This window comes from Mobula birostris, chromosome 23 (genome assembly GCF_030028105.1).
Source record: "Mobula birostris isolate sMobBir1 chromosome 23, sMobBir1.hap1, whole genome shotgun sequence".
NCBI classification, from domain to species: domain Eukaryota; kingdom Metazoa; phylum Chordata; class Chondrichthyes; order Myliobatiformes; family Myliobatidae; genus Mobula; species Mobula birostris.
Genome location: NC_092392.1, coordinates 20,708,277 through 20,723,977, shown reverse-complemented (window position 1 = coordinate 20,723,977; position 15,701 = coordinate 20,708,277).

Sequence of the window (15,701 nt, the reverse complement as noted above, 5' to 3'; positions counted from 1 at the left end):
GGAAGGATATGATTAAATGGTACTGGCATTGGTGAAGGTTCAGAGGAGGTTTACAACAATGAACCTGGGTCTGAGGAGTACTTGTTGGTTCTAGGCCTGTACTCCCTAGAGTTTAGAAAAACGAGCAGGTTTAATTGAAATCTACCAAATATTGAAAGACCCAGACAGAGTGGAAAGGATGTTTCTGATAGTAGGAGAGTCTAAGACAAGAGGACAAAGTGTCAGAATAGAAGAATTTCCCTTTAGAACAGAAATGAAATGGATTTTTGTTTAGCCAGAGGGAGGTGAATCTGTGGAATTCATTGCCTCATATAGACATATTTGTTTGTATTTATAGGTATATGAAATTGATAGGTTCTTGTTTAGAAAGGCCAGGAATTAAGGCAGGAAAATGGAAAAATAACTCAGCCAATACTGAATGGCAGAGAAGACTCCATGGGCCAAACATCTTATTTATGTTCTTTTGTCTTACGGTCTAACTGAAGACTGTACAGAAAAGATTCACAAGGAGGACTTGCATTATAAGGGGAGATTGGATAGACTGGAACTATTTTCCTTGGAGTGAAGGAGTCTGAGGGATGTTCACAAAATCATGAGGGACGTACTGTAGATCCTGTATTTTCCCTAAAGCAGGGAAGTCTTTCACTACTTTCCCTCCGGCTGCTCTGATTCCTCCCACAGTCCAAAGGTGTACTGATATTAGGTTTATTGGTCATTGTAAATTGTCCCGTGATTAGGCTGGTGTTAAAGTGGAGGTTGCTTGGCACCACAGTTCGATTGGCTGGAAGGACAATTTCTGCGCCGTATCTCAATAAATAAATAAAATGGTTTAAGGTGGGAGTGAAAGATTTAAAGGGGACCCAAGGGATAGGTTTTCCAGCGGGTGATAGCTCTATGAATGAGCTGCCAGAGAAAGTGATGAGGTAAATACAATTACTTTGTCTAAAAAATATTTGGACAGATGCATAGATTGGAAAGATTTAAAGGAATATACAGTAGGTCAAAGACAGGCAAATGGGGTGAACCGATGTCCAAACGGAGATGTTGGGCTGAGGGCAGGTTTCTGTGCAGTATGAATCAATGGTTTTATGATGTTTCAATGCTTACACTCAGTGTCTCAGGCTATGAAAGCAATCATAACAAATGACTTCTTCCCGACTTAATCCACCTATGCTGCCACTTTCATACTGATATCTGAATGTTTATAGAAAAATTAAACTTGTGTTACATTGTCATTTTAATTTTCATCTGTCTTTAAAGGTTTCTTTACTTCTTCAAACTGCATAAACTTTATGAAATTATTGTTTATTAACATTTGGATTTTTAAAAAAATGGAACATATTGAAAACATCAAAATGCAAATATTTAAATATGCAGATTAAGATGAATTTGCAGAAGATTGGAACACGACAGCATTATGTTTTAAATATTATTCCATGATCTCATTTAAACTATCATTAGGTGTGCAATTTACATATTATTAATTGGTGTCTTTGCTTTAAGCCCAGACACCTACCGCTCTGTGTAAAAAAAAACTTCCCCCTCATGTCACTTCTAATCTTCCCCCCTTTAAACATAAAAGCACATCCTTTGGTGCTCAATATTTCTACCATGGGGAAAAAATTCCGCCAGATTCCCCTATTTAAAACCTTCTGTCAGTCCTCCAGTGTCCTAGTTACTCTCAGAATGAACTACCACTCCAGTGCAAAACTGAGACTGAGGATTAACCTTATTTGTCACATGTACTTCGAAACATCGAAACGTACCATGAAATGTGTGGTTTGAGTCAAATCAAATCAGCGAAGATTGTGCTGGGGACAACCCACAAGCTTTGCCGTGCATCCGCACAAGCATGGCATACCCACAACTTACAAACCGTGAACTGTACATCTTTGGAATGTGGAAGGGGGCCATAGCACCAGAAGGAAACCCACACGGCCATGGTGAAAATGTACATACAAGCCCCAGTGGGAATCGAACCCCAATCGGTAATCGCTGGCACTCTGAAGCGATTGCAGTAATCACTACACTACTATGCTGCTTGTTATGTTTTGTAACTTCAAAGCACTAAACTAATTCAAAGAAAGACACGAGAGTCCGAAAAGTGAGTCTATCTTCGTGTTTTATTTGAATGGAGGCGCACACATAGCTTGTGTTTCACATGTAGCGTGATATGCTTAATCAAACAACATATTTACAAGAGTACTCTAATGTTACTGAAATATTAAATACACACTTATCCCTGCTTAGCTATAAACTCTAACTCAATGTCTAGTGTACCTGAACTATATACACAATATATTATATAACACAACTACCATATACAGACATCCACAGCAAAGTAAATTTTAAATTGTCTCATTCAGCCCTAAAGATGCAATCACTGTGGAAGCTTTCTTACTCTTCGCTGAATACCTGTAGCCTTCAGTTTACTATCTTTGAAATGCCACTCAAGTTGAAGCAGTGTCCAATTCCATTTGTAATTTGCCGTTCACATCTGGTGTAAGCCATATTGCTTGCCTATTGTTAATTTCCTCATTGTAAATCTCAAGGCTACACAATCCTGTGTCACTCAGAGCATTATCAGATTTTTTTCATCAACAGCATGCACATCAGTGCTTATTATGAAACTGTAACGACTTTTGAAGCTTTTTCTCTTCCACTTATTTTAGACTGCCCAACATGCTCTTTATACTGTATGTGTCCTACTTCGTTACATTTTCTGCAAGTTTTGCCTTTGAACCTGCATTGGTCTGGTATGTGTGAGCCCTTGTCACAATGGTAACACAATTTGTTCAGCCAGGCAGGTTTCTATTTAACATTGCAATTTTGTTCATGTCCACTTTCATTCCTGACTGCAACTCAATTGCGTCACTGTCTGCTGTTTCCATTGATACAGTGATTTCTACTGTTATTTTAAATGTAAGTTGTGTTTCAGTTAGGATTCATTTTTGAATGCTTTCTTGTAAGATTCCGCAAACTAAACAATCTCTCAGTGCCTCAGTAAGCCCATCAATGAACTGACAATGCTCAGACAATCTCGTCAATTTAGCCACATACGTTGAAATGGACACCCTGTCTCTTTGATTCTGCTTATGAAACCTAAAGTGTTCTACAATCAACAGTGGCTTCAGTTCTAAATATTCCTGCAATACTTTTACGATAGCAGCAAAGCTCATTTCTGCTGGTTTGGTTGGAGCAGTCAAACTTTGAAGCAAACTATATGACTTTAATCCCAAAGCACACAGCAAATTTCTTATTGGCTATTTTATTTGCTTCAAAATACGGTACAATTTGCTTAGTATATAAAATACAGTTATATGTTGTGCAATGAAACATGTCTATCTTTCTGATGTAACCTGATATTTTCTGCTCTTTTTTATGATTATTGTCACCTGGTACTCACTCTTTATGAACCTTTGAATTCTTGTGTTATCTGCCTCGGCCATTGTTAGGTTTTGTAACTTCAAAATATTAAACTAATTCAAAGGAATACATAGAAGTCCAAAATGTGAGTCTAACTTTGTGCTTTACTTACGTGAGGCACAGACATATCATGTGGTAATATGATGACATACTCTATTCACATATTTATACATATGAACCATAATTAATTATTTAAATGTACAAGAATATTTACTCAAACAATATATTTACAAGATTACTCAAATATTATTGAAATATTAAATACACAGCACTGCCCCCACTGAGAGTTGTGATATTAAATTGAAGACTAATTAGATGGGTTAACACACCTCTGAGTGTAGAAGAAAACAGAGAGATCTCTCAATATCCCGATTACTAGTTCTCCCAGAAAAAAATACATATACTCATAAAATAATGCACATTGTCAACAATGTACAGTAACAAAAATGGATACAGTGAGTAGTGGACAAGCCAGTCCATCATGGGCACAATCTTCCACTCTATTTAAAACACCTACAACATGTGCTCCTACATGTTCACGTGCCAGACTAAATGCCTCTTAATTGTCAGTATCATAATTGCTTCCATCACTTCCCCTGGCAGCATGTTCTGGGAACCCTCCTCTCCCTCTGTGAAAAATGTTTGTCTCATATATGTCTCTTTTAAATTTTGCTCTTAAACCTTATAAATAAGCCCTCTAGCATGTGACATTTCTATCCTGGGTAAAAATCCATGAGTACCTACCCTACATATACGTATATCTCAAAATGAAAGTCAAAGTAAAATTAGTTATCAAAGTGCATATATGTTACCGTATATTGCCTTGAGATCCATTTTCTAGCAGGCATTTACCAGGGAAGTAAAGAAATAAGACCATAAGACATAAGAGCAGAATTAGGCCATTCAGCCCATCAAGTCTGCTCTGCCATTCCATCATGACTGATCCTGGATCCCACTCAACCCCATACACCTGCCTTCTTGCGATATCCTTTGATGCCCTGACCGATCAGGAAACTATCAATTTCTGCCTTAAATATACCCACAAACTTGGCCTCTACGCCAGTCTGTGACAGGGCATTGCACAGATTCACTGCTCTCTGGCTAAAAAAAATTCCTCCTTATCTCTGTTCTAAAGCTTCACCCCTCAGTTTTGAGGCTGTGCCCTTTGGTTCTGGACACCCCCACCATAGGAAACATCCTCTCCATATAGAAACATAGAAACATAGAAAATAGGTGCAGGAGTAGGCCATTCGGCCCTTTGAGCCTGCACCGCCATTTATTATGATCATGGCTGATCATCCAACTCAGAACCCCGCCCCAGCCTTCCCTCCATACCCCCTGATCCCTTTAACCACAAGGGCCATATCTAACTCCCTCTTAAATATAGCCAATGAACTGGCCTCAACTGTTTCCTGTGGCAGAGAATTCCACAGATTCACCACTCTCTGTGTGAAGAAATTTTTCCTAATCTCGGTCCTAAAAGGCTTCCCCTTTATCCTCAAACTGTGGCCCCTTGTTCTGGACTTCCCCAACATCGGGAACAATCTTCCTGCATCTAGCCTGTCCAATCCCTTTAGGATTTTATACGTTTCAATCAGATCCCCCCTCAATCTTCTAAATTCCAACGAGTACAAGCCCAGTTCATCCAGTCTTTCTTCATATGAAAGTCCTGCCATCCCAGGAATCAATCTGGTGAACCTTCTTTGTACTCCCTCTATGGCAAGGATGTCTTTCCTCAGATTAGGGGACCAAAACTGCACACAATACTCCAGCACACAATTCATCCACCTTATCTAGTCCTTTCAATGTGATCCAGCTGCATTCTTCTGAATTCCAGTGAGTACAGGCCCAAGATGTAAACATTCCTCATATGTCAACCCCTTCGTTCCCAGAATCTTCCTCATGAACCTCCTCTGGACTTTCTCAAATGACAACACATCCTTTCTGAGATATGGGGCCCAAAACTGTTGACAATGCTCCAAGTCCAGCCTGACTAGTGTCTTGTAAAGCCTTGGCATTATCTCCTCGCTTTTATGTTCTATTCTCCTTGAAATAAATGCCAACATTACATTTGCCTTCTTTACCACAGACTCAACTTGTAAATTAACCTTCTGGAAGTCTTTCATGAGGACCCCTAAGTCTCTCAGCACCTCTGATGTTTGAACATCCTCCCTATTTAGATAATAGTCCACATTATTGTTCCTTTTATTAAAATGCATTATCCTATATTTCATCTGCCACATTCGTGCCTATTCTTCCAATTTGTCTAAGTCCTGCTGCAATTGCTTTGCCTCTTCAGCACTACCTATCCCTCCACCTATTCTTGTATCATATACAAACTTTGCCACAAAGTCATCAATTCCATTATCCAAATCATTGACAAACAAATCTGAAAAGTAGCAGTCCCAATACTGACCCCTGAGAAACACCTCTAGTCACTGGCAGCCAACTAGAAAAGGACCCCTTTATTCCCACTCGCTGCCTCTTGGCTGACAGCTATTCCTCTATCCATGTGAGTATCTTTCCTGTAACACCACAGGATTTTATCCTGTTAAGCAGCCTCATGTGTGGCACCTTATCAAATATCCAAATAAATGATATCCACTTCCTCTCCTTTGTCCACCCTGCTTGCTACTTCCTCAAAGAATGTTAACAGATTTGTCAGGCAAGATTTCCCTTTACAGAAACTATGCTGACTTTGACTTATTTTATCATTAGTCTCCAAGTATCCCATAACCTCATCCTTAATAGTAGATTCCAACCACTGAAGTTAGGCTAACTGGCCTATTTTTTTTTCATTTGCCTTCTTCACTTCTTTAAGGGTGTAGTGACATTTGCAATCTTCCAGTCCCTCAGGGACCAGGCCAGATTCAAGTGTTTCTTGAACGATCATGACCCATGCATCTGTTATCTCTTCATCAACCACTCTCAGGACTCTGAGATGTAGTCTATCTGGTCCAGGTGACTTATTCACTTTAAGACCTTTGAGTTTGCCTAGCACTTTTTCCTTTGTAACAGCAATGACACTCACTCCTGCTCCCTGACACTCACGGACTGCTGGCAGTCTGATAGTGTCTTCCACAGTGAAGACAGATGCAAAGTACCCATTAATTTCATCTGCAATTTCTTTGTCCCCTATTACTACTCACCAGCATAATTTTCCAGTTGTCCAGTGGCAGGAGGAGAGAGAGCAGCGCGCCTGCGCGTGCGCAGCACTCTGGTGAAAAATGATATCGTATCTGTTAAATAGATAGATATACTTTATTAATCCCGAGGGAAATTTACTTTCATTACAGCCGCACCAACCAAGAATAGAGCGTAAATATAGCAATACAAAAACCCCCAACAGTCAAACAACAAAATGCAAACTATGTCAGATGGAAAATAAGTCCAGGACCAGTCTATTGGCTCAGGGTGTCTGACCCTCCACGGGAGGAGCTGCACGCTCGATGGCCACAGGTAGGAACGACCTCCCATGCCGCCAAGTGTTGTATCACAGTGGAATGTGTGGCCGAAGTCCAACAGTAGAAAGTTCCCTATCCAGTCTGCAAACACATTCCTCGATCGTAATATGCCCCGGATTGCACTGGATTTGTGCAAATTGGGACCATGGATAATTCTGATTTGATGGAGAATGGACGTGAAAGCACAGAGGAACATCTGGAGAAATTTCTGAAACACTCGTTCGCTGCTGTCGTTACTGCATGGTCGGGAACCTTTCGGAGGATAGGCCTCAAAATCCCCGGCTTTGCCTGCTGTTGGCGACCGAGGTTGAGGTCAAATCGTTCGGACAGAGATGGCGCTCAGTACTCGGTGTCGGAGAGCTGATCAGAGCCTGAAGTTTTCAGATGACTCAGAGTCGGATTGTGGTCGGCATGGCAGGGAGAGTTTTTCTTCCTTCTCCCGTCTGCGTGTGATGTAGGACATTTGAGAGACTTTGAACTTTTACTGTGCTCATGGACTTCTTCATCAAGTTATGGTATTGTTGCACCGTTGCAACTATATGTTATAATTATGTGGTTTTGTTAGTTTTTTCAGTCTTGGTCTGCCCTGTGTTTTGTGATATCACACCGGAGGAAATATTGTATCATTTCTTAATGCATGCATTACTAAATGACAATAAAAGAGGACTACGTGTCTTCATAATCTTAAAAATAACTCTCACCTCCCTTTTACTCTTTATATAACTGAAAAACTTTTAGTATCCTGCTTTATATTATTGGCTAGTCTGCTCTCATATTTTCCCTTCTTATAGCTTTTTTAGTCGCCTTTTGTTGGATTTTAAAACCTTCCCAATCATCCAACTTTCCACTCACTTTTGTTACCTTATATGCTCTTTCCTTGGCTTTTATGCAGTCCCTAACTTTCCTTGTCAGCCATGGTTCCCTAGCCCTGCCATTTGAGAATTTCTTCTATGGGACATATCTATCCTGCACCTTGCGAACTACTCCCAAAAACTTCGGCCATCTCTGTTCTGCCATCATCCCCACCAGTGTCCTGCTCTCCAATCCACCTGGGCAAGTTCTTCCCTCATGCCTCTGTTATTCTCTTTATTCCATTGTGGTACTGATACATGTGACTTATGCTTCTCTCTCTCAAATTGCAATATGAATTCAATCATATTAATACCACTGCCTCCTTAGGGTTCCTTTACATTAAGCTCCCTAATCAGATCTGGGCTATTACACAACACACAATCGAAGATAGCCTTTCCCCGAGTAGGCTCAAATACAAACTGCTCTAAAAAGTCATCTCATAGGTATTCAACAAATTCCCGCTCTTGTGATCCAACACCAACCTGATTTTCCCAATCCCCTGGCATATTGAAGTCCTCTATTTTTGAAATCTCAACCCCACATCTTGGCTACTATTTGGAAGCCGTAATTTTTTTTTTACCCTTGCAGTTTCTTAACTCCACCCATAAAGTTTTGACTTTCTCTGACCCTATGTCACCTCTTTCTAAAGATGTAATTCCATCTCTTACCAACAGAGCCACACCACTACCTATGCCTTTCTGCCTGTCCTTTTGATATAAAGTATATCCTTTGATGAAATACAATAGAATTTACGAAAAAGCTGTACATAAACAAAGGCTGACAAACAGCCAATGTGCAAAAGAAGACAAACTGTGCAAATAAAAAATAATACTGAGAACATGAGTTGTAAAGAGTCCTTGAAAATGAATCTGTAGATTGTAAAATCAGTTTAGTAGTGAGTGAAGTTATCCGTGCTCGTTCAGGAGCCTGATGGTTGTCCAATAATAATTATTCCTGAACCTTTTGGTGTGGGACCTATTGCACTTGTCACTATGATATAGAAAGTGAAAATTGAGTACATTTATAAATAGCATTACATTTTAAAGCATCTAATTCTACATCCTCTGTTGGCACTGCCTTGATAAATTACTCTCCTGTTGAGGCAAAAAAGTGCTTAGAAAACGATAACAATCTTGCCCATCTGTCATCTACCATTGCTGGGGATGAAGTATTTACAGCCATTTCATGGAATGCTCTACAAAAGTGAGACCCAGCTCAAAACAATCTAGCAAGTCAGGGGAAATCATATATCACAAACACAGGGAGAACAGGAGAATCAAAGTGTCGGACAACGAACTGACACACTGCGGCCGATTATCAGGATGTGTCTTTCCAAAGCACTGAGTGAAACACATATTACTTGCAGATGACCAAAGTAGTGAATCTTGGAGCTGTTGAAATTGAGCTGTCCAAATTGAATTTATTTCCTCTGGAACCCGAACAATTAATTTCCCTTGGACCACATTCAGTAAATTGTTGAAAAGAACTTCTTAGGTTTGTGTCTTGGCTGCTGATTAGGTTATGGCCCACCGCTACTCATCTCTCTTCAGATACATTGGGTAGTGGTTTAGAGTCAGTAAGATCTGGTAGCACTATAACTCAGTTGTCTCTCTCTAGGAAGTGAAGCATAAGAAGTATTCTGATGTCAATCAGGTAATATCTAGAAAGTAGTTATAGTCATAGTCATATAATACTGTAGAAGGTGCATTGTCTAATGCATCTGTGCAGTCATTTATTCAAATCCAGTTTCCCAGCACTTGGTATCTGTGTCCATTTATTATTACATGTACTAAGATATAGTGAAAAGCTGGTCTTGCATAGTGATTATACAAATCAAATCAATACACAGTCTATTGAACTAAAATAAGATTTAAAAAAAACTGAAAACATAAGTTGTAGCATTATTGAAAGTGAGCCTGCATGTTGTGGAATTAATTTAGTGTTGTGAAAGTGAAGTTATGCTGGCTCACGAGCCTGATTGTTGAAAGGTAGTAGCTGTTCCTGAACCTGGAGGTGTGGGATCTAAGGCTCCTGTGTGAGCCACTCGATGGTAGTAATGAGAAGAGGTCGTAGGATGGCATGGTAGCATAGTGGTTAGCACAATGCTTTACAGTACAGGCGATCTGGGTTCAATTCCCATTGCTGCCTGTAAGGAGTTTATATGTTCTCCCCATAACTCGCGAGGGTTTCCTCTGGGTGCTCGGGATTCTTCCCACAGTCCAAAGACGTACCTGTTAGTAGGCTAACTGGACATTGTAAATTGTCCTGAGATTTGGCTTGGATTAAGTCGGGGGATTGCTGGCCGGTGCAGCTTAAAGGGCTGGAAAGTCCTATTCTGGGTTGTATCTCAATAAAAACATAAAGAGAAGGTGGCCTGAAAGTTGGGGGTCCTTGATCATGAATGCAGCTTTCCTGTGGCAGCTCCTTGTAAATGTGCTCAATGTGGGGTGGGCTTTGTCTGCGGTGGACTGGGCTGTATCCACCAGGTTCTGCAGACTTCTTCTGATCTTGGGGATCGGTGTTTCCATAGTTAGGATATTCAAAGTTTGTCAATATTTCATGTGATATACTGAATCTATGCAAACTTCTATAAAGTGTTTCTAAGATTTATACCTTTTCTGCCTCAATACGTTTTTTTCAGAATCAAAATCAGAATTAGATTCAATATCACTGGCATTTATCATAACATTTGTAATTTTGCAGCAGCAGTACAGTGCTATACATAATAATAGAGGCTGCTGTCTTGTTGCAGTGCTCCTTGTAAATCTGCTGAACAGTAGGGAGGGTTTCAGTTGTGATGGACTGGGCTGTACCCATCACTTTGTGTAGTCTTTTCCATTTCCTGGGCGTTGTACAATGCCTTTGGAACCAGGTTGGCATTTCACATTTAGACGCTCCTTGAGCTGCCCCATCATGTCCTTGCTTTATTGCAGCTGGTATTGGAATAAAGTGGGAGGAAAGAGAGCAGCGCGTCGCGTGTGCACAGTCCTCCGGTGAAAATGATATCGTATCCATTAAATAGGGGCCACGGACAATTCTGATTTGATGGAGACAGACGTGAAAGCACAGAGGAACATCTGGAAAAATTTCTGAAATACAGATTTGCTGCTGTTGTTACTGTACGATCAAGAATCTTCCGGAGGGAAGGCCTCAAAATCCCCGGCTTTGCCTGCTGTTGGCGACCGAGACTGAGGTTGAATCATTCGGATAGAGATCGTGCTCGGTACTTGGTGTCAGCGAGCTGATCAGAGGCTCGAAGTTTTCAGATGACTCAGAGTCGGACTGTGGTCGGCATGGCAGGGAGAGTTTTTCTTCCTTCTCCCGTCTGCGTGAGATGTGGGACACTTGAGAGACTTTGAACTTTTTACTGTGCTCATGGACTGTTCTTCATCAAGTTATGGTATTGTTGCACTGTTGTAACTATATGTTATAATTACGTGGTTTTGTTAGTTTTTTCAGTCTTGGTCTGCCCTGTGTTTTGTGATATCACACCGGAGGAAATATTGTATCATTTCTTAATGCATGCATTACTAAATGACAATAAAAGAGGACTGCGTGTCCTCATAATCTAAAAAATCGGTTTATTATTGTCAGATGTAGCAAGACAGAGTGAAAAGCTTGCCTTGCACACTGTTCATTTGACACACCAGTGTCTGGTGTCAAAGAGTGACCAAACTTCTATCAACTTCGGAAATCAAACTGACACACATCATGAATTAGTTGTATTTTAGTGCCTCTCTTAAAATTGTTCATAAACTATATAAAAAAAATCAATGAAACAATTAGAAAGATTTAAAAATTATTTAATAGTTAAAATAGTTATAAATAATTAACACCATTTAAAATATATTTTCTTAAAACATAGAAGGAAATCTCTATCCATTGAATTGACTAGCTTTCAAAATGATCCTATAACCCTACTGATTCCTACATCCTCTTCAACTCACTTCTCCCAGTCTCCACTGTTCACTTACACACCAGGGGCAAATTACAGAAGCCAATCAGTCAGCAAACCTGCACATCTTCGGAATGTGGGGGGAAACCAGAGCACCTGGAGGAAACCCACAGAGTCACATGGAGAATGTGCAGATTCCACACAGACAGCACCAGAGGCTGAGATTGGACTTTGGTCTCTGGAGATGTGAGGTGCTCCTAGCTGCATCTATACGGTGTCCTTGAAAAGAAAAAAAATCAAAAAACATTGAAGTAAATCTAATAAGAACATTGAATACAGAACAGTAGAGTGCATGAACAGGCCTTTCAGCCCATTATGTTGTGCTAAATTAATTGACCTAGCAATGAAACACCTAAATGAACTAATCTCTGCTGCCTACATGAGGTTCATCTCCCACCAGTTCCTGTTGTGACGAGAATACACATAAATTAAGATGTTTGCTGGCCTGGGCTAGCATCAGTGGCATCAGCAGTTGGTCTGCCACCTGTCCTCAGGGGAAGGAGAGATAAGGAACAATGAAGCAGCATCTGGAGATGTGTAATGAAGGGACGGGAGAGAGAGCTGTCTGGAGCAGCTCCCCCTTTGAACCCTGAACTGTTTGAAGTGATGGACAGACGATACCCCAGCAGGGGGATAAAAAGGGACAGATTCTCTAAGGCAGGACACACACGACACTCGAGGTAACGAGACCCTGGAAGCGGTGCGCCTCTCACGAGTCGGTGGGAAGCTCTTGGACGGCTGGTCGGGGGATCAGCCTCAAACGCACAGGGTGGAAAGGTACGATCAGCGGGAACCCGGTGCGTGTCCGCCCTTGCTTGGGTGCCGGGTTCACTGCAGAGGATCGACCGCATCTGGAGGAGGGGTCACAGTCGGTGACCTCAGGTGACATCACAAAGGACCCGCCTGAAAGCTGCTTGTGAGCAATATCGCCGGTCTGTGAGTGGAAGCCGTGTCTGAATGATCAGTCGTTCTCGTTCTCTCTCTCCCTCCCCCAACGTTGTCCATTGCCATGGCAACGATTACTGCGAACTGAACTAAACTGGACTGAACTTTGTGTCACTTTGAAATTGGTCACTTACCCCTAGACAACGATAGAGCTTGATTGATGCTGTTATCTTAATTCTGTGCACGTGTTTATCATTGCTGAACTGTTACATTTATTATCCTTTCGATTACTGTGTTGCTTGTTTCTTTAATAAAACTTTCTTAGTTCTAGTAATCCAGACTCCAACTGAGTGGTTGGAGACCATTTCTGCTGGTTTGGCAACCCAGTTACAGGGTACGTAACACTGTATATTCCCGTGCCAGTCTAATGCCGATATCGTACCTGTCTCAGGCAGTACATTCCAGGTACCGACCACTGTCTGTGTAAAAAAACTTGCCCCATGCACCTTTTATGAACTTACCCCCTCTCACCTAACATGTACGCCGTTTAAGATTAGACATTTTGACTCTGAGAAAAAAAAATGATATTGGCTGCCTCAATGCCTTAAGTAGTATTATAAACTTCTATGAGGTCTTCCATCAGCCTCTGCTGCTGCAGAGAAATCAACACAGAGTTGTTCAACCTCTCCTTATAGCAAACACCTTCCAGTCCAGGCAGCATCCTGGTAACCTTCTTCTGCGCCCGCTTAACATAGAACATAGAATAGTACAGCACAGTACAGGCTCTTTGGCCCGCAATGTTGTTCCGACCCTCAAACCCTGCATCCCATACAAGCACCCGCCTTAGATTCCTCCATATACCTGTCCAGTAGACTCTTAAACTTCACTAGTGTATCTGCCTCCACCACTGACTCAGGCAGTGCATTCCACGCACCAACCACTCTCTGAGTAAAAAACCTTCCTTTAATATCCCCCTTGAACTTCCCACCCCTTACCTTAAAGCCATATCCATCTTTCCAGATGCAGTCTAATCAGTGTTTTATAAAGCTGCAACAAACCTGCCTGACCCTTGAACCCATTCCCTTCACTAATAAAGGCAAGCATTCCACCAGCCTAGTTAATTAAAAAAAGTGAAAATTAGCAGATTGTTGTCCCCATGTGGGTGAGTGAGTGGGAAAGGTATTGTTGTCTTGTTTTGACTTTTGGATCTGAAATGTTAACACTGCTTTTCTCTCCACAGATGGTGCCTGACTCGATGTTTGAGCCCAGAAGTCAAGGCCTGAAGGCTAAGCCTATGACTGGTGAATCCTGGGGCTAAGTTTGAAGTTGGTGGGCAGACGCCAAGAGGTCTGAGGTTCTGGTGCAAAGGACTAGAGGTCTGGAGGCATCATGTCCTGAGGGTTGGAGGTCTGTGTGAGTGGGAGGGTGGGTGGGTGGGAAGAAAAGGGACTTGATTTGCTGTTGTCATCTTGTTTTGTTTTAGTTGTTGGGGCTGCTTGTGCTGTTCTGGTGAACAAAGTGGGCATGCCCTTTGGCGGCAAAAAGTGTGGTAAGACCTGTGGGCTGCTCCCCAGCACATCCTTGGGTGTGTTGGTTATTGACACATTTCACTGTATGTTTTGATGTACATATGATAAATAAATCTGAATCTCACAGGTATTTCACTCAATTGAAATGAAGGCAATTATTAGTTCATACAACACAAAATAATCTGCAGATGCTGGGGTCAAAGCAACACTCACAACACACTGGAGGAACTCAGCAGGTCGGGCAGCATCCGTGGTTATAATGATAGATTCACTAGGATTGCCACTTGGAAATTGCAACTATCTGTCAGGACGCTGGAGCAGGGATCCAGTTGCAGACCCAGTACTGTGCACACAGTGATATTAATTGAGTAATAAATCCCAAGGTGCAAACAAAGTCAGCGTCACAGTTCAGGCAGAGATCAAAACTTCCAGAGAAATTTGAAAACCAGAATCAGGAAACAGGAAGAGTCAATATTCAGATGGACAGAGTATAAATACAAATACTGAAAAGGCTCAGGAAATCTCACTGGCACAATCTGACAACAAACAGGTGAAAACACAGGACTTACACTGACAATAAACAGAGAGGCAGATGATAGGTGGAGCACAATGAGACACAGGTGGCAGCAATACAGGTAATAATGAGAAACAGGTGAGAGACAGAGAGCTCAGTAATACAGGGACCGGAGGAGAGCAGGAGCAGGGAGAGGAGCATATGCCAAAGCAAAACTGACAGCTAGGGGGAAACACACAAAAAGACAGAGTTCAATTGGAGGTACTGACACTATCTTGTGCAGCATGAGGAATCCAGGATCCTTGAGGAGTGCTTTTTGGAGTTCCCAGCGAAGAAGAGAGCCCTGTAAGGTTGAAACTTGCATGTTAATGCAAAAACTCTGAATTTGTTAGCATGTACACAGGGAAATGATGGTGTTTCCAAAATGAACTTTCAGCAGTTCCCATTGTGCTCTGACCCACCAGCAAGAGTAAAAAAAATAAGCTTTTATGTATTTCAATGGAATCTCTGCATTAAAAAGTCTTTTGATTCCTCCTTCAGCTTGACATTTATCATAAGCTTTAGACTTTGGCAACATTCCAGTATGCTGGCAACAGCTTAGCTGTTATTTGTATTGATCTGTGAAAGAAAATTGCAATGTGCTTGGCTGTGTGTACAGAATGACACCATGAAATTTAATTCAAACCTGTATAAACACACAATACTGTAGATATAATTTAAATGTGCACCTTTCCTAATGTAATCTAATCACTCTGACGATAGCTAGTAAAGCACTCAGGGAAACATTGTTGGGCACAATAATTAAATGACAATTTATGCAATGTTGTAGATCTCTTTGAAAACATTTAAGGATACCTGATGCACTTATTTAATCTGTAGATAATTAGAGGTGTATTGGTTGACTGAGTATAATCAATTATTAAATTGGTCTAGAATTTTTAATAGGTGGAAAATTGAATAATCAATTGTGTTGTCATTCAGTGAGTTGATATACTTGAGATATGATGGCGTGTTGACATTTGATCCATATACTGTGCTCTGAGCCTTTTCATATCATTGCATTAAGAAAACAAACA